Consider the following 26155-nt stretch of genomic DNA (forward strand, 5'->3'; position numbering starts at 1 on the left):
GCCTGACCCCAAAATGGCCACCAACTATGACTGATTAGCAGTAACTAAAGACGCCCACACTCCCACACTCCGGATCTCCTAAGCAGCAGGAGAGGATTAGAGTCTCACCCCCTGCATAGCAGCAGGAGAGGATAGCAGCAGGAGAGGATTAGTCTACCACCCCCTGCATATGCCAACCAAACCAACACAGCCCCAGGCAAAAGTGAAGTGCCTCAGATCACCAAGCTGGTCATTAGCAAAGTAGACGACTGCAGCACGACCACTCCTGCCACAGAGCCCCCAATCCACATTATTCCTCTAGGGCAGCCTGAGCTCTCTGCTGATATTCCAGTTTTCACAGTCTTGCTGGCTCCTGGCATATTGTTTCCCAGATAACAAACAGCTCTTACTCAGTTGGAGAACACAGCACCTCCGCCCGTCCCCCGCCCCCCCTATTAGATCTATACACCCCCCGGCAGGTGGTCTATATCCCTGATGGTCAGAACTAGCAGACCTCACTCTAAATTGAATCCCACAGTATTGCACTCTCCTCCGGAGAGCCCTCGCCTAGAACTTCAACCCCCTGCATTGCAACTATCTGCTCCCCCCTCACATTCGATAGTCCCTCTTCCTTCCTCAACCAAACCAAGATGCCTCCAGATATACATTCAGATGAATACCCATGCCTAACCACGAACTACCTAACTCCCCACGGTCAAAACGCTTTCGCTATTTCTTGCCCCCCTAGACTCTCTATCAAAGCTAAAAAACTCCTTAAACTCAAAATTATCAGACAATTCCCAGAAACACTTATCGTAGACACGTGCCACAGCCCATCTAGAGGGCAGCTTAAAATGGACTTCATCTTTTACACCGTTAGACCCGACCACGGGATCAACAGCCTTAATGCCCACCTCCTAGTCGCCAAAACCACCATCACAGCACTCAGTCGCAAACTTACCATCTCCCTACAAAAACACCAGTCCCTCACCGGCTCCATTTCGACAACGGCACCATCCCGATACAGGCAAAAATGAGAACCTCGAGTTCTTTGACTCCCTTTTCCTCACGTTAAAGAAGACCTCCTCTCTTACCCCACCACAAGCACGGAACGCTCGTCCGGCTAAACTCCAATCCCTAGCAAGTCACAGGACCCAGCTCGAACACCCCCACCATGCCACTCCCCCGCCTACTAATGCCAACCAACACCAACCATCCACCGTAGAGCCCCACTCCCTTCTCCACCCACAACGGCCCCAGAACCCACCCCCATATACCCTGACAGCGCAACCTACCACCCTACTAGAGATAACTCCTACCACCGTCCAATTCCACCCCACCACCAAGCATAATCATCACTCCAGAGTAGAGCCCTATTCACCTCCCCAACTAGAGAGTCCTCCCACAGCCGCTACACCACACACCCCATACAATGATAGTCAGATCATTAGAGAAGAGCCCCACTCACATTCCCATCCACAATGGCTCCCTGGCCCTCACACCCAACCCCCCACAGTGCAGCCTACCACCCAACTAGAAAGAGCTCCTCCTCCCCCCTCAAACCCCCCCAGAAAGTGATCACACTCGCCTCATCCTACGACCACCCCGCGACCCCCGACCAGAGCACCTCACAGCATTCACAGAGAGGCACTCCACCTACCCTTACACAGGTCCCCAGGCTGATCTCCTCACCAGTCCTTTATTCAAGTAATTACAGGAGTGGGCAGGGAACATCCACCCTCTAGATTCCCCAGACCCCGACACACCTAACCTCTCTAACCAGAGCCCAACCCAGCAAGTCGTTGCCCGATGAAGAACCACGCATCAGATGCATGCTCATCAACAGCAGATCTGCCTCCAAACACACAACAGAATTAGCAGAAGCTATCCTCTCACATGATATTGATGTAGCCTTTATCACAGAAACCTGGCTCAACTCCCTGTCAGCCCCCATCATGGACATGCTGGTACCACCAGGATTTTCAATCACTCACAAAGACCGCCATAAGCAGAGAGGTGGAGGTGTAGCTATCATTCATAAGACTAACCTCGCTATCACGGAAAGCTCATCATGCCTGTACAGCTCCTTCGAATGCTTCTCTATCAACATCAAATCCTGCGCAAAGAGCTCAATACTTTGCCATCTCCTCTACCACCCACCAGGCAATTCAAAGGAATTCGGAATGCAACTCTCTGACCTAATCACCCAATGCACGCTCAACAATGCCAACAACATAATCCTGGGCGATCTCAACATTAGATGGAACGAAACAAATAACCCGCTCATCTAATCCCTCAATAGCCTTCTGCTAGAAAACGATCTGACACAACACTGCTCTGAAGAAACACACTACAGAGGAGCGATACTTGACGTAATCATTGCGGACAATTACACAATCACCATTGACTATATCATTCCAGTAGACTGGTCAGACCACCACTTCATTCTTTTCCATATCAACCAACCAGCGCCAACTTGACACATAAAACAAGCTCCTTCCAAATGGATCAGGAATATTGCCCAAGCCCCACAGAACATCCTAGAAGAAGAATTAAGCACTCTTCTCCCGAACACGACGGAGCACCTCTCAACCACAGATCTCACCTCTCTCTACCATTCCAACATGACGGCCACCCTTGACCGCCTGGAGCCCTTGAAACTAAAAAAACCAGAAACATTCCATCGAGATCTTGGTTCACCCCTGACATCAATGATGAAAGAAGACTTCTCAGATCCCTTGAAAGAATCTGGAGGAGCAATCCCTCCACCCATCACCACGAACAACTCAAGACACCTCGCAGAAACTACAACAAACTCATCAAGGACAAAAAATCTTCTTTCTTCTGCTCCGCTCTAGATAATGCTAAAAATCGCCCCAAAGAGCTCTTCAGCATCATCAGAAGCCAAACATCCAAACCTATCACATCCGATTCAGTGGCCTCCAAAGGACAATGCGACAACTTTGCCAGCTTTTTTAACAAAAAATTCATCAAGATCGACCTCTCTCTCAGCACAACCCCCTCCTTTCTCAGGGAGGCCAAGACTCCATCACTGACTGACAACACCTTATTGATCCCACCCACTCATTGGTCCGTCTTCACGCTGATTCAGGAAGCAGAGATCGTCACCCTGATCGCCAACGCCAAACCATCATCCCACTCCCTGGATCAGCTTCCTATAAATCTGGCCAAAGTCCTGAAACACACCCTAGCCCCAATTTGGTGCAAAATCATCAACAACTCGCTGAGCTCAGGAAATATCCCAGACTGCCTCAAGTTCGGCCAAGTCACGCCGTTACTAAAAAAAAACAGGGTTGGACACGGAAGATATGAACAACTTTAGACCTGTGTCAAACCTTCCTCTCTTATCCAAAACACTGGAAAAATTTGTTCTCCCACAGTTAACCAAACACTTAGAGAACATGAAGCTCCTTGACCCCCACCAATCGGGTTTCAGAAAGGGATGCAGCACTGAAACTGCCATCCTAAACGTCATAGACGATCTACACAAATCACTTGACTCAGACCAATGCTGCCTTCTCATTCTCCTTGACCTATCGGCCGCGTTTGATACTGTTGATCACACATTGCTCCTAAAAGTCCTTCAAGAAAGAGCAGGCTTGGAATTGACGGTACTAAACTGGTTCTCCTCCTTTCTACACAATCGCTCACAAAGAGTAAAAATCAAAAACTTTGAATCCGACCCCCTACCCATCATTAGAGGAGTCCCACAAGGGTCAGTACTCTCTCCCCAACTCTTCAATATCTACATTGAACCCCTCACCACAATACTCAGGAATTCCAACATCCCCTTCCACCTCTACGCTGATGACACCCAGCTCTATCTGGAAACCACCTCTATGGACGACATTCTCAAACTTAATGACACGCTCAAAGACGTTCAACAATGGCTCTCACAGAACCACTTGAAGCTTAATCAAGAAAAAACTGAAGTTCTACTCATCTCCAACAGAGACGAAAACCCCCAAATTGAAGAATCCCTCAAAGCCATCGAGGCCCTCAATGGCACCCTCAAGCCGAAAGATTCGGTCAAGTCCCTAGGTATCACCTTAGACCCCAAACTAGACATGAAAAAACACATCGCGAGCTCCGCCAAAAGCGCCTTCCTCAATCCGAAACTTCTCTACAAAATAAAACCCTTCCTGCCTCCAAATGACCTTCAACAGGCCACTCAAGCATTGGTGCTTTCCAGAATTGACTATGGAATCGCAGCCCTGACCGGATCAGCTAAAATCACACCTAGGCCCTTTGAAAACCACCCTCAATGCCGCGGCTAGAATGGTCACAGGAACCAAGAAATTCGACCACATTTCTCCCGATCTCAAGGATCTGAAATGGCTCCCTATTGAACAACGAGCCAACTTTCGAACAGCATGTCTGACACACAAAGCCCTTCACACAGGCAAACCAGAATACCTGGCCGCGAAACTCAAAAGGGCTGGCCAGTCCAGGAACCTCAGAAGCTCCAACACGCTTCTTCTCATTCCCTTGAAATCGAGGAAACGCAAAATTATAAGTAAATCCTTTGCGGGCAATGCACCCAGGAAATGGAACGCCATACCTCCCCACATCAGAATAACCTCCCATTTCCCGAAATTCAAGACTTTACTCAAAGCCCTCTTCCTTGAGTCCACCTGAACTGAATGGGGAAGATCATAGTACCCCTCACCCTTGTAGACCTTATGATCTGTATGATTATGTTATTTGCAATGCCCTTAAGTTGTCCAGATGTGGAGTCTTCCTTCGCCGCTAAGGCACATTGTTGTACCTGTTGTGAAGCGCTCTGATACCCTTGGGTCCAGCTAGCGCTATACAAAACTTATAATAAATAAATAAATAAATACTAAGCAATTTAAACATATCTATGCATGTGTTTTCCATCCCACCCCAAAATACATAAAATGCATTTGAAATGGTATGTACACGAAAAATGAGTATTAAACTGTACGTTTTCAAGCAGTGGTATCATTCAGAAAATGCATATATTGTACATTGGAATGTTGACTGAATGAATCACGAAATTTACATTTATGAAATGGCTCTTAATACAGAAGAGAAGGTCGAGACCATTTCATCACATATTTATACAAGACTGTACATGTGCTAGAGGCTCAGTCAAAATATTGTCTCTAGAGTTTTAAAAAATAGAAATCTTGGTCTCTAAGAATAGTTCTACTTTAAGCAGAGGATCATGTGCCAAAAAAAAAAGGTAAATATTTGGGGAACTGGAAATTTTTTTTTTCGCTTTCAGGGAAAAAATAGTTTCAGAGTTTCTAAAAAGTTCTGTTTATCAAAACTGAAGGTCGAATTCAGAGTTCAGGGAACGCTGTGTGCTCGTGTTTTCAAAAGCTATTCTCGTTGTTAGGAGAGAACATTAACTCAGATAGGCTGGCAAAGAATTCGTCTACAACAGTAGGTGAAAGTTGGACCATATCTGAAAAAGTAGAAATAGTGCATATGTGAGATGCATTGCCGTCATCGGAGTCTAGATCAGCAATGGTCACAGAAGGTCGTACCTGTGTGCCGCTTTCATCTCGTACCTCACCGCCACCTAATCGTAATGGTGAGGTCCTAATGAATGCTGTCATCAGAATAGGTAGCCGCTGGGGACAACACGTTGCATGAGCCGTTACCAAACCAAGCAAAGTATCGATATCCATACTGTAGGTACTGCTGATGGGAGTGTGAGACAGACGTCTAACACACATTCTTCTCCACAGAGCAGGCATCGTAGAACAGGTAGGATGCAATCTTGCCAGATTGGTCTGAACGAAAGAAACCAGGTAGTATTCAGATCTCTTAGCTGAGCCAAGCCGAGGACTTTAATAATCCAATCTCAGTATTGCATTGCTAGGAGTGTTTCTTCCATTGTAGCCTGAGTTTTGTCTATGACTGGACTTGCCATATCGGAGCAGAAGGAACAAAAATAAGATTCCTGCTACGAGTCCCAAGATAAGAGGCAGGCCGCCGAACACAGAGTGCACGAAATTCGGGAAGATGCTCAGGACTGCTTGAAAGGGTGCTAACAGTCCCGAAAAAATTGTCTTAAATACATCTGTGATGCCACTGGTATCAAACATGTTTAAGATTTGACTTAACATTTCTACGAAATGCACGGGGCAATTTGTTGATAATAATGCATGTATCTCTGCTGCTGTCCTTGCGACTTGCAGATCATACGTTTCTCTAGACGAGGTTAAAGGCACAGTTGTTTGTAAAAGAATGGATTTAATTCTGCTTAAAGTATCAATTCGAATAGAAGAGATATTCAGAGAAGGCCATATCGTTGCCTCCTTGTCTGGTTTGCTGTTTGGATACAATACTTGCATACAGCAAGTGACCCTGGATGTAACACTGACGAGATAGGCCGTTCCTGGCACCATGCCACAACAGCTGCGGTCACTTAACATAACGTAACTGCCGTTGGAAAGTTGTCTGAAAAAAAGGCTCTATTTGTGTAGCAGGGGTGCCGTGCAGGTGGCATGAAAGGTTATTTGACGAACCTTCGCAGGCTCCATGCAAGTTAATTCCATGACACAGAAGTGTACCGCTCAGTGAATTTTTACAGTTGTTACCACTAAGAAATACCTCCTTTTTCCCCCCACTTCAACATCTATATGTGTAAGGTAGTTTCAAGGTTGACTTGATGTACCCTTTACCCAACCTTTCATACAGACCCGCTGGCATGTGCTTTTGACAATATTGAAACTGAAAAGTCGTTATCGGAATTGTAATTGTGCCATGTATTATCCATTCAATGACAGGTTTTTCGGAGACTGTCAATGGTAATCTTTCTAGTTTTTCAATGCTCAGCACCAAATAGTCTGCTCCTCTTTGTGCCAAAGAGATTTGTTTATCTGTAAGGTTAAAGACAGAAAACAATGACGTTGTGTTGTTTAGACGCCATGGCACGTAGCCTGAATGGAGATTTTGTAACGTCCAGCCTAACTGTACAATAGAACGTAATTGGGACTGGCCATGTTGTAACATTAGCATATCCTGTTCTATTATATCAATAGCAGATGATACAATGCTGTCCAGTGAATAAATTCTGGAGGACAGAGTCATTAACCCATTGTCCACTACAGACAGTGTTTTTTCTAAATGAATACGATCAATTTCTCGTATTTTTTCAGCAGTTTCAATTTGTGTTACTTTCCAAGCTTCATTGTAAGCAGCATATATACCGGCGTATATGAAATGTTTTTGACGCTGTTTGCGAGGTCCCAATTAGAAATCTCGCAAGTCAGCACCTTTTCTAAGTAAGGTCAAGTGTTGCTTAATTTCAGGTAGTGTGGATTTCTGTAGCCATTCGAGGCATAGTTTTCCTACACTGTATGTTGTTATTATCCCTGGATGTTGTCTCTGGGAATATCTTGGGTCTGGCCTGTTCGGTTTGAACCCCTGTGTTTTGTTCAGGAATCTATCTTGACAGTTATTAGTGTCTGTGGGCCAGATCAACCATTTTCTCCAATCAGGATTAGTTCTGTTTTGGTGTAAAATATGGGATACGTCTATCTCCACATCTGTAGTGCTATTACTATCAGATATGGGCTTTGGTATAGACGGTTTGTTTAAGTCCTTTATCCTGGCTAGGCCAAGACAGGTTGTTTGTTGAATGGTGTCATTCAGGAACATTATTTGTTCTGGGATCATGCAGGCTCTGAATAATGATTCTAAACCTTGTATCTGCCAGTCTTTTGTACCCCAGACAGTTTTTGTCTCAATGTTGTTTTTCCAAAATTCAAAACCAAATCTAGACAATTCTTCATAACATTTTGCAGAATATATCAGTTTAGTATTTGTCAACATGTTTTTCATTCCTGTCTTATTTATAATCTTAAAATAAAAAGTTTCTGGATCAGTGTTATTAAACCCTGCGAAGTATGGGAATTTCTTATAAAATGTTTTCGAGCTGACTTTTGGCGGTGTTGGACAATGTTCCCATTGATTATAAGTGAAAACATTTCTAGGATTAGCAGATGTATGCAAATAGTGGTGCCCATAATGATTAAAGCAATACATTTCTTCATAATCTGATGAACCTTCTAAATAATCATGTTCTGTAAATTTTGCTGACATTTCTAAATCTGACATCATATTATTAATATTTCCAAAGTCCCAATCATCAGAGAAAGTACTAGGTGATACAAAGTCACTTAATGAAAGCTTGAACTAGTGTGGATATTTCAAGAGTTTAACCGGGCCATAGATGTCGTAATCAGTTGCGTCCCACGCTACACCACCAGGTATAGAAATGGCTGTGATGTTTACTGATGATAGTTCTCTTTTTGCAATGTGAGAAGATCTGTGAGGCTTTAGAACCAAGTTGATGTTCTGACTTGCTGTGTCCATTGTACTGTATTTTCCATCAATCATTCTTCCCAAGCTTAAAACCAAAATGAGCCAGAGTAGGAGGAAAAGTACACCTAACACAATCCACAATTCAATCCATGGTGAAATCAGATATGTTTCTCCAAGTTGATGAAAGAGTTCAATTATTTTGTCTTTGAAAGTTTTATTTGCTGGCTTTTCTTCATGTTCCCTTGAATCTTCAGAAAAGTCATCGAAATTGATGAAGTAACCAAATGCAGTTCTATCAATTGTTGGAATTGCTTCAGGATTTTTATTAATCTTTGTAGTTGCTTCTTCTTTTTTCATATTACTATAGTCAGAGGCTACATCATTGTAGATTGGTGTTTCTTGATGAGCTGTTGCAATTTGGGTTTCAAGAGGCACACGTTCCATGGCTTTGTTGCATAGTCCTTCTTTATTCACTGCAGGTTTATCAAATGTGATTAGTCTCTCAGTTTGAAGCTCTTGAATTGTAGCAAGGTTTAGTCTTCTGCTACATCTTGGGAGTCCACTGGGCCTACTACTTATTATTGGCCACATGATTGTGGTTTTACCAGGTCGATTGATACAACTCTGTTCTCCTTTTTACCAGCAAGGGGCGGTAGTACTACTGATCTTGTTCCGCTGATAGCTAAGACAGGTACTGCTTTTCTGTAAGAAGGCCTAAATTCCTTCTTCACCGCGGTCTTTTCTCTGACCAGATCCCCAATCTTTGGAATCCAGACAGGTCTTGCTGGGACAGGTGGTTTTTCTTCAGTGGCCGTTGGCTTTAGCTTTGTGTTACTTAGACTTCTTCTTGTTTTAAGACTATGTTGGACACTTATTAGATGTTTGACCCACCCATCACCCGAACCTAATGCCCTCGCTGTTATAGATTGCTTTATGTCACGTTTTTTTCTCTCCACTACCGCATTTCCCTCAAGGTGGAATGGACTAGAGTACCGCAATGCAATGCCCAAGCTGGCCATGGCCTCCTTGTAAGCTCGAGAGCTAAACGCAGGACCCTGGTCAGAATGTAGCATGCCAATTGCATATGTGCCGATAAACACTCGCAAATCTTTTATAACAGTTCTGGTGTCAGCCGAGCGCTGGGGCCACATCCAAATGAATCTCGTGCAGGAATCCACTGCGACCATGATATATTTATAGTTGCCATCCCTTTGTAAGGGACCACAGTGGTCCAGGTAAACACATGCTAATGGTTTATCTGAGATTAGAAGGGGCGTCTGTGCAGGTCGTTTCACTGTTGATACCTTAATTTTTTGGCATATTTCACATTCTAAAACATAGTTTCTAGTCTGTGGCCACCAATATCTCTGTTTTAATAACGATACTGTGGCGGAAACACCAGCATGTGCAGAGGCGAGCACTTCATGTGCCGCTAAAATTACTCCTAACCTATGTTCCATGTTTGGAATTGCCCTATCCCCCACTCCAGGGATTACAGCAAAAGGAACATTATTTGCATCAGTTTTGTATGAGTACTTTACTGGAAAATTAAACCAACAGTGAGTAGCAAGAAGTCAGAGAAAAGTCTAACTATGTAAAAGTCAAGGAGGGGACAAAATATGTTCAACTAATAATGTGTGCTGATACAGTCACGCTTAGGGTATCCATTCTGTGTAAACAGATTCCCATCAGTCACCACACCGAATCCGCCCTACATCATCTGGGATCTTTTATGCCATCAAGGTAGAGTGGAATGCCCACAGGTGACTGACAGATCTCAAAGTTTGACCTATCCTGTGGGGCCCAGTTTAGCTATCATGTGGGGTGTCTGACTAAAAAGCAGTGCTCAAATATGTGAAAAAAAGTGAGTGAACAAGTGAATTACTAGGGATGATAAAATATATTAGTTGAACATATTTTGTCCCCTCCTTGACTTTTACATAGTTAGACTTTTCTCTGACTTCTTGCTACTCACTGTTGGTTTAATTGTTTATGTAGGGATAGTAGCATAGTTAGGTCATTAAACTTTCCCTAGGACCCTCCTCTTCCCTGTTTTTTATACTTTACTGGAAAGCCTTTCGCGAGTGTCTTACCACTGTTTTTTACTGAAGCACCGACAGCTTGCATTATCTCGCTGTCTATTTTTGTTTTTGACCGGGTAATGGCAGCTACGGAAGCCGTTTGCACAGCTGCCTTCGCGGCCTCATCAGCCAATGAATTCCCTGCAACGTGAACGCCATCACGTTGATGACTCAGTGTATGTATTACGTGAGTCTTTTGTAGTTCTTTCTGTAAAAGAACTACTTGTTCCCAAAGCATTTTATGCTTGATTGTGCCACCTTTTGCATCTTTGAAACCGTTTTGAACCCAGTTCTGCAAGTATTCATTGTAAGACTGGACGCAATAATACGAATCGCACACTATTAGTGTGGGGAATTCGTGATCGGTATTTTCAAGCGCCATCTTAAAAGCCTGTAGTTCAGCTCGCTGAGCTGTACAGTCTCCGAGTGATTGAGTTTTAGTGACCAGGGGTCTAAATTTTCCTTCGTGCCATTGACCTTTAACAATCGCGCACGCAGCACTATATGCTTGTTTACCCCCAACTGCGGGTTGTATTGATCCGTCTGAATATATTATACAGCCGTAATGTTCCAGAGTCAGAATTTCAGTCGGCAGAGGACATTCATATTCGTATTGGACAAATTCTTGTGTTTTTAAGTTAGGATCAAATTTGTATACTACGTCTGATGCAGCAAGAGAATTAACCCATTGTATCCATCTCGGATGTAAAGCTTTAGCATTCGGAATGCTGGCTCTTGTTACTGCCTCTAGGGCAGGTACCGGTGTAACGATTATTATACGTTTACCTTGTGCGAGGGCTCTTTCTTTTGCTACAGTGGTAAGGAGTCGGTGGCAGCTTCTCCCACCCCGCTTGGCGTCGACCTTGTATTTATATCAGCCACGCTGTGATAACTCTGAACTTTTTATTTCAAAACTAACATGTTACACTGCCAGTACTGTTTATTTGCAATAAGGATGCCAAAGGCGCGGAGATACTCCTTCGGGACGTGATCCTAGCGCGATACAAACTCGCAAATAAAATAAATAAATAAACAGCAGTTTGGACCGCAGTCAGAATTTTTTCAGTAGAACTGAATTTCATTTCAGCTTGTGTGTACAAGTGTGATTTATAAGCTATTGGTACAGTTTCTCCCTCATTAGAGGTCAGGTACGTAAATCCGCATCTTCCTGGGATGACTCGGATTACAAGGTTGCGTTCGTTTGCGCGTGTTTGCAGTTTTGTTTTAGTTAACATGTCTGTTTGTATTGATCGTAAAATTTTTGTGTGTTTCTGTGTCCAATTAATTGGTTTGAAATCAGGTTTTATTAATTCGTAGAGGGGTTTAATCCTCTCTGCGTAGTTTAGAAAGTAAGTTCTTCCGAAATTCAGGAAACCTAGAATTGATTGTAAGTTTTTCAGTGTTTTTGGAGCTTGGAGTACTGCACACTTCTCTAAGAAGTTGTCTGCTAGGCTTTTGCCCTTCACTTGATAACTCATATCCTAAAAATAGGACAGTGAGGTGGGCAATTCGTGATTTTTTAAAGTTGAATTTGTACCCTTCAATGCGAACCCAAGTATAATGGTATTCACTCTTTTCAAGTATGTCTCCAGGTCATCATCTGTAAGATAGATGTCATCGACATAAGATAATGCCTCATCATCATACATTTGTAGTAATTCTGTTACCCTTGCTGAAAATAATCCTGGGCTGTTCTTGAATCCCTGGGGGAGACGACAAAATTGCGCTGGGCCCCCATACAGGAGAAAGCGGTCAAATACCTGCTTTCTGGTGCAATGTTTTGACAGAAGAAACCATTTGAAATATCTAATGTCGTTTTATATTTTTTTGCGCACAATGTTATTCATTAGTGCTGCACTGTGTGAGTTTTGTACTGCAAATGTTTTGCAACAAGAGTTTAGGTGTCTTTAATCCAAAACTAGACGATATGAATCGTCTGGTTTGGAGACAGGAAACAAAGGGTTGTTCATTTGTGAGGTGCATGTTTAAATCACCCCCTGGTATTCAAGTTGATCTAAGATCTCCCTGACTTGTTTTTTAGCTTCTTGCTTAACAGGATACTGCCTCTGTGTAGTTGGTTGATTTTTTAACTGAATTTTGTGGTGAGGAGAATCCTCATCCCATCCTACATGATTTCTATACAATGCAGGTGCTTGGGCTACTGCCCATTTTCTAGTTTATGTGTATTTTTTATGAATTTTAATGTGATTTGAGAAGGCAGGCATCATCATTTCTTCGCCATGTGGGCACTCCCTGACAAACTCTGGTGGCCAGTCTTTCTCTGCTAGAAGGATATCATAGCCTTTAGATAGATTCTCCCAAAAGAGACCTTATTTTCATAGTTTTATCCCCTTCTATACGTAATGTTATTTCATATAATTTATGGGGTACACTAACTCAGGTGTCTGCAGTTTCTACCTGAATGTATTCATTCGTGTCCACTGTCTCCAGAAGATTCATCAGGATCTTGCGAGCTATGGTCACTTCTGCTGCGCTGTCTAACATTGTCTGGGCCCATTCTCCGTTCTTGAGTTGTGTCCTCAGGATCCTCGGCATGTTTTATTTTAATACTAGCTACCTTCTTTTTGGGAAATTGTAGTTTTTTACTTTGATGAGCAGGTTTTCTTAAATTGTCCCTATTTCTAAGGTTGTATCTTTTTTCAGAGGGCTCCCGTTGTGGAGACCTGTACCCTCGTCCTGGAGATCTATTTCTCCGTTGGGGAGACCTTCCTCTGGACTGAAACTGTTTTTCTCTGGGAGTGATTTGTTTATTACACTCCCACTTCTTTTTTGGAGTAATGAGATTATTCTTAATAAAGCTTTTTTCAGGATTTTCAGTTAGTTGTGGTTTTAGTGGTTTTCCACCCAAACTATCTCTACCTAATTCTTCATAGCACTCTTCAATTATTCTGGCAAGTTCAAAAGGTTGTTCTGTTATTTCTGTTTCTTTTAATTTTTGGCGGATCGCCACAGATGCTGCTTCTCCTTTTATGTTGGCTAGTAGTATAGCCGAGACTTGCTTAAAGTCTTTCAGTAATTTCATACCTAGATTTAAAGCAGGCTCTGGACCGTATTCATTTTGAATCTGTCTTAGTACGTCTGGTATAACCGCCATAGACGGAACACCATGTGTTTTTGTGTACATTGAAGCAAAGACTGTTCCCCAAGTGTCACAGTCCTCCACATGTGGTGCGATCCCCATTGGTAGACAAATTGTCAGAATTCTGTGTTTTTCATGAGGTGTACTATCAGGAAATACTGCCTCTATTTGAGTAATTTTTGGAGCTAACCAGAACGGAATGTGTTCCCGTTTTGCAGGTAATTTGCCAATGACTGATTGTATAGTCTGTGGTGTAATTTTGTTTGTGTTCCCCTGGTGAAGGGTGTGCTGTGGAATTTTTATTGCTGGTTGGACTGTTAAAGTCCGCATGACATATTGGACCAATTGTCTATGTATTTTAATTAATTGTTTGAGCTGAACTAAAAGTTCTCGGTCTGACATTCCTTCAATGTCAGGATGTGGTGTATAGCTGGCTAGAACCTGCCATGTGACTCCTGGTCTAACTAGTGGACCGAGCCTGGTAGTGTGATTTTGATGTTTTAGGGTGCCATTAAACCAGAGCTGATGCTCTTGGTAAGTTAGTGGAATTTCAACGTCCTCGAAAGGAACGTATTCCGCTGGAGGTTCCTCTGCTTGTAGTAGTGGAACTCGTGTGTCACAGCATTCGCTGCTGTTAAAGTTATCCATGAATAGAATACCTCTGTCTGCCGATCTTCATGTGCCTCTACCACAAATATGACTGTACCACCTCTTGATGATACTCCATTTTCTATAAGTTTTATAGTTATGGTTTTCCTAATATTTACCGGGATGAATATAGCATCCGGGTCATTTTGTTGGAGAGCTGTGTCATCTAAGACTGCTTGAGCTGCTATTCTAGCTCTCTCCCTTTCTTCTTCACTTTCCGACATTTTTGCTGACAGAAAGTTTGCAGAGCAAGTTTCAAGGAAACAAAGATTAGGTGCACAATATTTTGGAACACTGTATCCTTCAACGTTGAATAAACCAAAAACTAATTCATAGGATTCTTCTCCTACTAAGTTTTGGCGGATATTAACCTTTCACCCACTCCAGACGTCTATTGGAGTTTTTACAGGAAAAAGGGGTCTGTGTGAAAAGCACGACTGAGTTACTCTAGTATCTAGCGTTAGATTATCGCCTTACCAAACGTTGGGCGCCATGTAGTGTAGTTCCTATATTCCCAATAGGCTCTGCGCATTGGAATAACATAAACGATAGTTGAGACGTAGGACTTAGGTCGACTAGGTCTCTATTGAATATGTTAGACTTAATTATGAATGCCAGCTAGCTCAGAGGTCACTAGATACTTTCTAGAATTTACAAGAAGGGATTAGTTTCTGACAACCGCATAAACATGACAACTTTGCTCCCCCAAGAATAAGGAGTATACCTCCAGAGTCGCGGAAACAATAGATAGCTATTTTACTCAGTCAATCGTGCATGCTTAGTTTTACCAGAAGTGCAGAGAAACAGAGAGACAGGCGTTTTCAATAAAAGAGGTTATTTATTGAACAGCGTCTCTCTCAGTACGTTAGCGGGTGGGTCGGCTTCCTTCGGCACTTGCTACAGGAGGGCGTCGGGCAAGTAGATAGTCGATCTGCTCCAAACCACCGTGTCTTTTGCTAGGGCAGATGCTGATATATTTATACCTGGAAGGTGCCGGAGTTTGACGTAAGGTTGGACATAATACCTCACTAAGAACTCGCAGTTCTTTCGGACTCCGGGAGTTCTAGGACAAATCAATACAGAAGCAGGGGGAATTCCCGGGCTGCTGGAGGCTTGGTTTGTTTAAGAACATGTTGTGCTTTCTAGGAGTCTATGGGAGTAGCCTTGCCGTATTTGGACTGCATTGGCTATGTCTTAATATGGGTATGATTCTTATGCCTATATAAGGATATGATTTGATATAACCACATAAGGGCATAAATCGGGAATATTTAACTAGAGTCCTAGATTCGTCTACAACACCTGCTGGGACCGGGGTACCTCGGAGTGCCGGTGGCGCCCGGTGCAAGATACGACGAGCGGAGCACACAGCAGGAGGCGCCGGTGGTGCACGCCGGGAGGCACAAAAATCGAGGCCCGGGATTGGGGCCTATTCCTGTCGACCGCGAGCCGGTGCATCAGCGCTCTGTCCCATAGAGCGCGAACCAGAGCGAGGTGCCACCCACCCGGCGGGCAGCGGAAGACCACCAGCATCGAGGTGAGCGGCAGCAGCACCCAGCCATAGAGGTGAGGAGCGGCAGGCCGAGCCAGCGGTGGCAACCACGAGGCGCGGGTAGCGTGAAAATTGAGCCCCCGGTCCGGGGCCTAGCATGGCCTGCCCACGGCCAGGGCCAGCTTTGGGGAGGAGCGGCAAAGCGAGGAAGGAGCGCAGAGACCTCACCTTTGAGGGGCACTGGGATACAGGACAGTCCCTCACCCGCGTAAGCCCTGGGAGCAGGGGCCAACGCAAGCAGTGCCTGACCTGGCGTTGTGGGACTGACGAGGCCTGCCCAGCACATAAGGCGCTCTGCCAACGAGAAGCGGGAGCAGAAGGCGACACATAGGAGCCATGTGGGCTCTGGCCCGGTCGGATTGAGAGGCACGACACACAATCTGCGTTGCCTGGCAGTGCCTACATCTGGAATCAGACACCCTACAGCGCACAACCCCCCCCCCCGCCTTCTGTGCGACTCGGCGGAGGGGTCCTCTTGCGGCGTCCCAGGCGGCCCGGCTGGGGGCAACGCAACGCCTGAGCCCCTGGGTTTGCGGCCTAGCGCCTAGAACAACCACTGGATTGGTCCTGGCCCGGGCCAAACTTTATTTATTTATTTAAGTTTTGTATAGCGCTAGCTAGACCCGAAGGTATCAGAGCGCTTCACAACAGATACAAATAAGCATCATAAGCATCAACATAACAGGTAGGTCGAGCAGGGTAGGGAAAGTATGGGAAAGCAAAGTAGCAAGTAAAAGTCTATACAATGTCGGATACAAATAAGCATCAACATAACAGGTAGGTCGAGCAGGGTAGGGAAAGTATGTGAAAGCATAGTAGCAAGTAAAAGTCTATACAATGTCAGCATGAGGGCGACATGGCGGAGATCAAGGGAGAGTCATCAGGTTCTCGCTAGGACCAAAGAGATAGTGAACTATTAAAGTCAGACGGTGATTCTCGTTACGATCCAGCTCGCTCAAGAAAGAAGGTTTTGAGTAGTGTCTTGAATTTCCGGAAGGAGGCGGTCATCCTGATGTGGGGGGGGATGGAGTTCCATATCTTAGGAGCATTTCCCGCAAAGGACCTGTTAGATGTTTTGCGTTTCTGTGATTTCAGAGGTATGAGTAGGAGCGTGTTGGAGCTTCTGAGGGTCCTGGACTGACCGGCTCTTTTGAGTTTATTGGCCAGATATTCCTGTTTACAGCAGACCTAGAGAGGTGAGGTGAGGCGACAGAGTGGCAGAGTTCAAGACTGCCGGACTGCAGCAGAGGGCCGCAGATGGGGCAGCAGAGATCAGGCAGCGGCGGGCGTGAAAACGGAGCCCGTGGATTAGCAGCCTGCCCGGAAGAGACGCATGTGGCCCTGCCGGGCTGGCACCCCGCGAGCGCACCGTGCGGCACTCCTCATAGCATGCTGGGCCAGGTAACAGAAGGCGAGTGGCTGGAGGAGGAATCAGAGGAGTCAGGGACGAGCCACTGGACCCAGAGCGGACATCCGAGAGACTGGGGTCTAGACCTAAACGGATACCTCCCTTTGCCTGGGACCCGGGCCAACGATCGGCGAAGTGAGGAGAGTGGAGGAGGTGGAGTCCCCGTGCACCCCCTGCGATGCCTGAGGGCATACAGGAAGGCGACCCTGGGAAGCTCCTCTGGGCACCACCTTTCATCTCGGCGCGGGCAACTCCTGAGGCCCAGTCCGATCTGCTAAAAGGGGTACCTGCCCAGATTCTCCCCGCCACAGCGGCGACCGCACCGGCCCGTGAGCACTGTCACCCCGGGGGCTCTGGGAGCTGGGGGAGAGACAGGCCTTTGAGGAAGCTAGCCGAGGCTGTGATAGCCTGGAAGCGCCCAGAAGCTGTGTACACAGGTGGGATGGGGAGACAACGAGCCACGCACTTCCCCTGTCCGGCAGAAAGTGAAAGTGACACTGAGGAGGGGGAGACGGTAAACCGTGGCCAACGTTGGAAGCCGAGGCGGACGCACCATCACAGAAATGTTGGCTAAGGGCGCTCCTAAAGGGGAGAAGAGCCCCTCATCCACACCCCAGGCAGCGAAGAGTGGGACCCCGGGGTCGGGGGAAGAAGAGATGCCCATCACGAAATCATTCCTGGAAACTTTATTCAATTCCCTAAGGGAGGACTTCCAAGCGCTAAAACAAGAAATGGCCGGGGAGCACCACGAGTTAAGGCGAGATGTAGATGGGCTGGGCAAACGGGTGGCAGCGGTGGAGGAAACAACACAAGCCAGGAGCGAGGAGATCGACCAGCTGCAGCAAGAAGTTATCTGCCTGAAAGAGCAACAGGTAGACCTCCAGGCACATGCGGAGGACCTCGAGAATCATTCTCGGAGGAACAACATCAGGGTCCGAGGCGTTCCATCCAACACAGAAGGGGACAATATCACAAGCTTCGTACAGGGGATGTTCAGGGACATCCTGGGAGAACCTAACGACTTTCCCATTCTCATAGACAGAGCGCACAGGGTGGGTGTTGCACGCCGGGCCCCTGCTCCGCCACCTGACATACTGGCCTTTCTACCTGACTAAAAATAAAATAAATCAAGGGCACCAGGTGGCATTATATCAGGACTTCTCAGCCATCACCCTACACAAGAGGAAGGCCTTCCAAACTGCTACGTCGTTCCTCAGAAACAAAGGAATTCCCTACTCATGGGGCCACCCCTTTAGACTGATATTTAAATGGAATGGGACTCTGCACCAACTTCGATCATTGTAGGACACATGTGACCTACTGGGTATTGACCCTCCCGAGGAGCCCCAGCCACTGGAGAGTGCCCTGCGATCCTCACAAGAGAAGTCCCCACGTTCCTCACAGGATGGGTGGCAACGAGTACGCCGTAGACAATCAACTAATGCCGCCCTGAAGCCCGACCCCACCACGATGGCACAGGAGCAGGCATCGGCCATTCAGGAGGTGTCCAAGGACACAGCGACACGCCACTGACCACACAAGGGCGAGGTTTATGATTGCATCATGCTTCAGCGGGTCTGACGGGGGAGCGGGCGGGGGGCCGATCGAGTCGCCACAAACACTTGCTCCTTCATGGGTTACTGCCACAGGCCGGAACTGAGGGCTGACCGACCTGGGACTCTGGACTGCTTACGGGAATTTTCTGTTGGGGTTAGGGAGGGTCCGGGAGGGGGGAAATGGTGGAGTGGTATGGGGGGAGGGGCAGAAGGAGGGGAAGGGGGGGCAGGAGGGGGCGGGTTGGGGAGAGAGGGGTTCCAGGTCCATGAGTGCTTGTATGTGTGCGGTAGAAGGGGGTTCCTGTTGTTTGATAGGTGGTGCTGGCGGGGCGGCCCTTGGCAGAATATTCAGATCCTCGGGGCTAGGTATACCACAGGAGCATTGCAGAGCTGGGACACAGAAGGTACCGAATTAGTGTTTAACTATGTCAGCGACTGAATTAAGTCTTCTCACTTTGAATGTCCGGGGCCTCAACAACCCCGTGAAGCCGAGGGCAGTTCTATCGTTTCTAGAGAACTCAAAAGCTGATATTTGTGTTCTCCAGGAAACGCACTTATTATCCAAAGATTGTCATAGGATGAAATCACGCAGCTTTCCATTCCAATTCTTCTCCTCAGGCCCCACTGATATGGCGGGGGTGGCGATACTAATGGCCCAGCACTTCAGGGGGAAGGTGTTACAGAAGGTAGCCGAGATACGAGGGAGACTGCTCTCCTATATGTTTTACCTGGGGGAAGTTCCCTTTACAGTTTGCTCTGTTTATGCACCTAACGAGGGTCAGGAGAAGGTTTTCCACCAGGTGCTTAGTGAGGCGGCTGCGACACCTGATAGGCACGTCTTAGTTGGGGGGGACCTAAACCTGGTGTTCGATAACTTACTGGATAGATCAGGGCAGCGCTCCACACAAGCAGGAGCTTTATCAGGAGGGGGGTTGGCCAGACTGGAGGAATTGGGGATGGTGGATCTCTGGCGCAGCTTTCACCCGGGAGTCAGGGAATATTCATATTATTCTAAAGCCCATAAAACCTATGCGCGGCTGGACTACATTTATTTTCCACATCCCTTAAGGCGCTTGCGACAGAAGTAGAGATGGGGGCTGTGGCGCTTTCAGACCATGCAGGTGGTGTTTTCCTTCCCACTAGTGACTAGGGCTGTGCGTTGTTGGAGGTTGCGTGACACGCTGCTCCACCGTAAGGACACTGTAGAGAAAATGAAAGGGGCCATTACAGATTATTTATCACATAACCACACCTCAGACACTTCCTTGGCCACACACTGGGCGGCGCTGAAGGTGGTATTGCGAGGCGAATTAATCGCGGTCTTGGCGGCGGAAAACACAGAGAGGGCCCGCAAACGCGAAGAGCTCACGTTATGGACACGAGAACTGGAACAGATGCACCAAAGAACTGGCACGCCTCGGGTATGGAAACAGCTTCGCCCGGCGCGACAGCAGCTGGCTGCACTGGATCAGGACAGGGCGGAATTTGTAGCTCTGAGAGTACTGCACATGTACTACACTGGGCGGGACAGGTGCGGGCGCCTGTTGGGGCGTGCGCTCGAGGAAACTCAACAGCACACATGGTACAGGAGATTGCCACACGGGGCGGGGGAGGGCTACCGAAGACTGTGACATAGCAAAGACCTTTAGCGACTTCTATACCTCCCTCTATGCAGGGGCGTGGCTTGACCCCACCGACGGCGAAGCTTTCCTAGAGTCCGTTCATCTCCCTGCTTTGTCAAAAGACCAAGGAGATCTCCTGGATTGCAAGATCCATCCCGAGGAGGTGATATCAGCGATCTGGCGTCTTAAATTGGCAAAGGCTCCGGGGCCGGACGGTTTTACGGCAATTTTTTACAAAACGTTCTGTCCTCAGATAGCAACGTTACTGACTGCCCTATTTAACTAATTTGCAATCCCACGTGACTTATTAGACGCCACCATATCGGTCATCCCTAAACCGGGGAAGGACCGCACGCAGTGTGGAGCCTATCGCCCCATTTCCCTCCTTATTGTCGATCTCAAACTCTACTAGCATCCTGGCAGCGAGGCTGGCTCCACTCATGCAGGGGCTGATTGAACCAGACCAGGCAGGGTTTATTCCGGAGTGTCAAACTGCCGACAATACTAAGAGGGCCCTGCACTTGATAGAGAAGGCTATGCGGACATCAGGGGAATACATGATGCTCGCGATCGACGCCGAAAAAGCGTTCGATCGGGTCCATTGGCCATATTTTGAGCAAGTCCTGACTAAGGCGGGGATAGGAGTGAAGTTTCGAACCTGGGTCCTGAATTGTTACACCTTCCCCACGGTGACAGTACGAGTCAACGGGTGCTCCTCACCCCGTTTTCCCATTGAACGGGGGAACGCGGCAGGGGTGCCCATTGTCGCCTGTGCTCTTTGCGCTCTATATGGAGCCATTGGCGCAGGCAATGCGAGCAGACCAGAGAGTGAAGGGGATTAAGTTTGGTGCATACGTGCACAAGATCAGCTTATATGCGGACGATGTCCTCCTATCCCTGGCCTCCCCTAGTGATTCTCTGACTGGCCTGTGTTGAGATTCTGGAAAACTTTGCTGGTGCGGCGGGCTTTAAAGTTAACATGATGAAATCGGTGGCATTGGACCTCTCACTCGAGGGGCACACCAGAGCCTACCTGCAGGAGCGCTTCCCCTTCCGCTGGGCGTCGGAGGATATCCCGTACCTGGGGATTCAATTGGCGGCCACATTGCAGGACACGGTACGTATCAATCACGCCAGGCTTCGTCAGACACTCCGTATGGAATTGGGCAGATGGAGATACCTCCTGCTTTCTTGGCTGGGCAGAGTAGCTGCCATAAAAATGACCATTCTTCCGCAAATCCTGTACATATTCTGCGCCATTCCGCTTCGTCCCCCCGAGGGTTGGATCCGCCAAACACAGTCGGAGCTCGCCCAGTTCATTTGGAACGGTAAGCGTCTAAGAATGAAGCTTAGGTTGGCAATGTTGCCACCGGAGAAGGGAGGCCTAGGTCTGCCTGACCTGATGCTCTATTATCAGGCGGCCCAACTCCGGACCCTGGTGGAGTGGAGCAGGTGGAAGTCAGAAAAACATTGGCTCTTTCAGGATCTGGCAGTGGCGGGCCGCCCGTTACAGGAGGTTCCTTTCCTCCGTAGACAGCACCGACCTCCCAACCTGTATGCCTCGTTTATCACGAGAGTCCCGTTGGAGGTATGGGACCAGACCAGCACGAAACACGACTTGACGACATTTCCGTCTCCTCTTACGCCGTTGTTGGAGAACCCAGATTTTGGGTCTGGGCGAGACATCCAGGCTTTCGCCCGGTGGCGCCCAGCGGGGTGTAGATTTCTGTTCCACTTATATACAGGGGAGGGAGAGGCACCCTTTGAGAATTTGAGATGGGAATATGGCTTGCCGGAAACAGAACGGCTTCGATATCTGCTAGTGCGTCACTGGGCACTCAATGCCCAAGTCAGGGAAGGGGCAGATCGGAAGCTCAGTCCTTATGAATATTGGCTAATTACGCGGAAGGCTGATAAATGGCTCATATCGGACTTATACCGCATGCTACTAGATCGGAACAAAACCCGTTTCTAAAGTTCACGGGCACGATCTCCAACCAATCCATACCTTTTCTGGACCTCTCTATATCACTGGAACCAACCACTATCAGTACCACTCTGTACAAAAAGGATACTGACAGGAACAGTCTATTGCCCTACACCAGTCACCATACTAGATCCCTTAGGGACAATTTACCTTTCGGCCAATTTCTCCGTCTTCGGAGGAATTGCAGCTCGACTACTGATTATAAACAGCAAGCACAATCCTTGCAGACCAAGCTCCAGGCTCGGGGTTATCCCACTCATCTCTTGAAAACCTCCACTAAGAGAGCCCTTAACAACAACAGGGAGGCTCTGCTCGAAATACACCCCAAGGAGCAAGAGGACACGATTGTTTGCGTGACCTCATTCACGAAACACTCCTCGTTCATCAAAAAAACAATCACCTCACATTGGGACCTTCTCAACTCTGCTGGGATGGAATTACCACGCCCTCGCTTTGCTTTTAAGAGGACGGCTAATCTGAAGGACACGCTGATCCACACCCGTCCTAAGAAAACCAACACCCAGATTGCCAATACTCTTTGGGACCTTCCTCCAGTAACTGGACACTATCGCTGTGGGTCCTGCGTTGTCTGCCCTCAGACCATCCAAGGCAAGACCATTGTACTTCCAGGCAACTACACATGGACAATGAACAAACATACCAACTGTAACAGTTCCAAGTGTATTTATGTGTTGATCTGCCCCTGCGATCTGTTATACATTGGGATGACCATGCGCCCAGTTAAACAACGTATAATGGAACACAACAGCAACATTCGGTGTCAAAAATCACACACCAGACTGTATGAACATTGCAAAATAAATCATCATCGCCCAGAAAATATCAGGTGGGCAGTCCTAGAGTGTGTACCTAACTTCAATCAACAAGCCCTCTTCCGACTCGAACAAAGATGGGTACATCGATTACAGTGCGAGGAACGGGGACTGAACGATGGGGTGCCCTGGACTGCCCTCGCCAGATAGTCATGATTCTGGACTCCTTTGTCCATCCCTAAATGATTACTAAGATGACAAATCAGCTCTATTTGCACGTTCCAAAATGGCCCCCGCATTGAAGTGCATCCTACTCGCCGCTTTGAGCTAACCCCTTCTTACTTTTTACTTTTGCGTGCCGGGGCTTAGCAACCAGAGGGACACGCCCCCCGCTTGGTGCGCGCTCAATTTCTCCTTAACTACACTGGAGATTGCCGGGCTACCTTGCCGGCTGTCCTTACTTCGTGTGACCGTGGGACGGGTAGGTGCTGAGATGCCTGCCTTCAGCGACGTTTGAGGTAAGGTGTTGAGCCACTTTTTACAATCCGCGCGCTCTTTGCCAGACGCCCGGATAGTCACTACCCAGCGGATCCCCTTCACGTGGGGCTCTGCGTGAAGGTGTTTACCGTTCTCAATAACCCCGCGGGATGCCTTACTTTCCCTTTAGGAACCCCTCACTCGCTGCTGGCCCCACCTGGACAGCTCGTGAGGCCCTCGGGAACAACCATATCGGGTAAGCGCATCGTCGATGTTGACATTGCTCGCGCCCACGCGCATATGTCAATCAGGGCACTTTCTTTGTGTTGTGTTGTTTTGTTTTGACTTCCTGCCGGTGACCGCGATCACCACGCTAGCACCGACCCCACGCAGATAACAGAGTGTCAAACTACATATGAGCGACTTTAATTTTATCTTTTTGTTTATATTTGCGGTTTCTTTTGGATTGTACGGCTAAATTCTTTAGTCTACATATTTATTTATAGCTTTTAACAAATACACGGGCCCCCCATACCAGCTAACTGGGTTAGGGCGCAACATTACCAATGGCCCGGTATATTGGTTTCACACCGGACTCGGCAAGCTGCATAGTCTTGAGTCACGCTCATTGTAACAAGATGCATATTTAAAGACTTACAGCATGACTGCCCACATACAGAGCGTGTTCAACTGCGCGCACTGTTTTGATCAATCACTTCTCTCTCACAGTACCATTGAATCTGTTATGGCACAGTGGTTGTATTCACGGGACACGCACCTTCAAGTCACCTTGAACACAGGCACCTTCTGATGTAAATTGCTAATACCGTATTTTAACATCATGTATGTCTGTTTATTTAATTTTTTTCAGTTTCCAGCAGGTCCCTCGCCTGGAACCATTTCAGTACGATACTACTCAGGTCGTATATGGGGGTCTTCCCAATTCAGAGGAGACCCAGCAATCATATGAGCACTAAGGTCCTGACGAATTGCCCTTACGGCAAGAAACATGTCGACCATATTCACATGAAGGGTTGAATAAGGATTGGTCCCATTGTTTATCACTCCTTAATACCCCTTATTTTTAATAAAGCAGCGAGCCTGATCATTAAATTTACTCCCAATGGACTCGACTGACTTTTTTTAAATTCTACACACACACCCCCATGCTCACTATTGCACTCCTTAGGCCCCTCACACACATACACCCGCTGGCTCGGAATAAAAGATCTCCATCAAAGTGCAGCCCCTTGGGCTGCCCGACGGGCATTGCACCGCCAGCCTGCCGTAGGAGCAGGATACCGATGATGACGCTGGACGGCCACCGATTGGGACAACAGGTGTTGTCCTGTCGGTAACCTGTGTGAGGTATCCTTATATTCTGAATAGGGTCTACACCATGCACTTGTCCCGCCACTACAATTGAGAGAGAAAATTGACCGAGCTATATCACTAGCTCCCACTGGGGAACTCTGTACAACACTCCTTGTTTGCTGCTGCTTAGGACGAGTACATTGGACCCCACTAAACAACCGTCCACTTTTATTCCCTTTGTTTGATACTAATTTCAGCGTGCTGACCGCACGGGAACTGTATACCACAGGTTACCAGGGGCGAGACATCCTCGTTCCCCTGGACCATACCGCAGAGTATATATCTTACGCTCATTTTTTCCCCTAGTTTGACACTCTGCTCTGGTTATAAGTAGTACAGGGCACCCTACCCATACCGCACTTGAAGATGGAGGATGTCCCGGGTCTCAGCTTCGACGAAGACACCATAGCAGAAACACTAAGGAACACACCGTCGTTACTCAACAATCCCCCTGCTGCCACATCAGGAGCCTCCTCTGATGAGTGGTCCACACTCAGCGAAATGAAGAAAGAACTGATCAGAATAACGATCCACAGGATTATGATGACTGAGTACCTGCGGAGCAATATAGCACCACAGGGCTTAATTGTGAACATCATCCCCAGATTGTTCCTGGATGATAAACGCTTCAAAGTTGACTGGTGCCAGGTTTCCTGGAAATGTACTAAGGACCTGCTGTTTCTGATCACCCAGACTGCGAGACGATTATCTGAAGCACTACAAGAGAAAATTTCTGCCCTTGAAGCGACCATGAAGAACGCTACTACAAAGAACAACAAAACAGCATTTACTACAAAACTCTCTGAGATCAATCAAGAGATGCTTGACCACCATGACTTCTTGCTCAAACAGAAAACCACGAAATTGGAGAAGGACATAGCCAAATTCTCAAAGGAGAAGGTTTACCCCTACCTTAAAGATGATTTTAAAGCAAAGAAGAACACCTACTCCTCGGACGAGAATTCGAGCACGGACACCAGACGGGGGTCTACAAGCAGTGACTCTAGTGGTGGCTACCAGACGAGAAATACACGACCTACACGGCCCTGGCAACAGGGATACCATCAAGGTCCAGTGTTCCATGGCCCACCCCATTTACCACCACCGTGGCAGTACCCCTTCTACCCACAAGCCCCCCCGCAATTCTACCCTCTTAATCAGCCTCCTTTTCAAGGCAGAGGTTGGGGCAGAGGAAGAGGGCGAAAGCGAGGCGGAAACAAGGGAGTACAGTGGCAGGACCAGACGCCGGAGCCAACCGGGGTGGAGACCAGGA

This window comes from Lissotriton helveticus, chromosome 6 (genome assembly GCF_964261635.1).
Source record: "Lissotriton helveticus chromosome 6, aLisHel1.1, whole genome shotgun sequence".
Classification (NCBI taxonomy): Eukaryota; Metazoa; Chordata; class Amphibia; order Caudata; family Salamandridae; genus Lissotriton; species Lissotriton helveticus.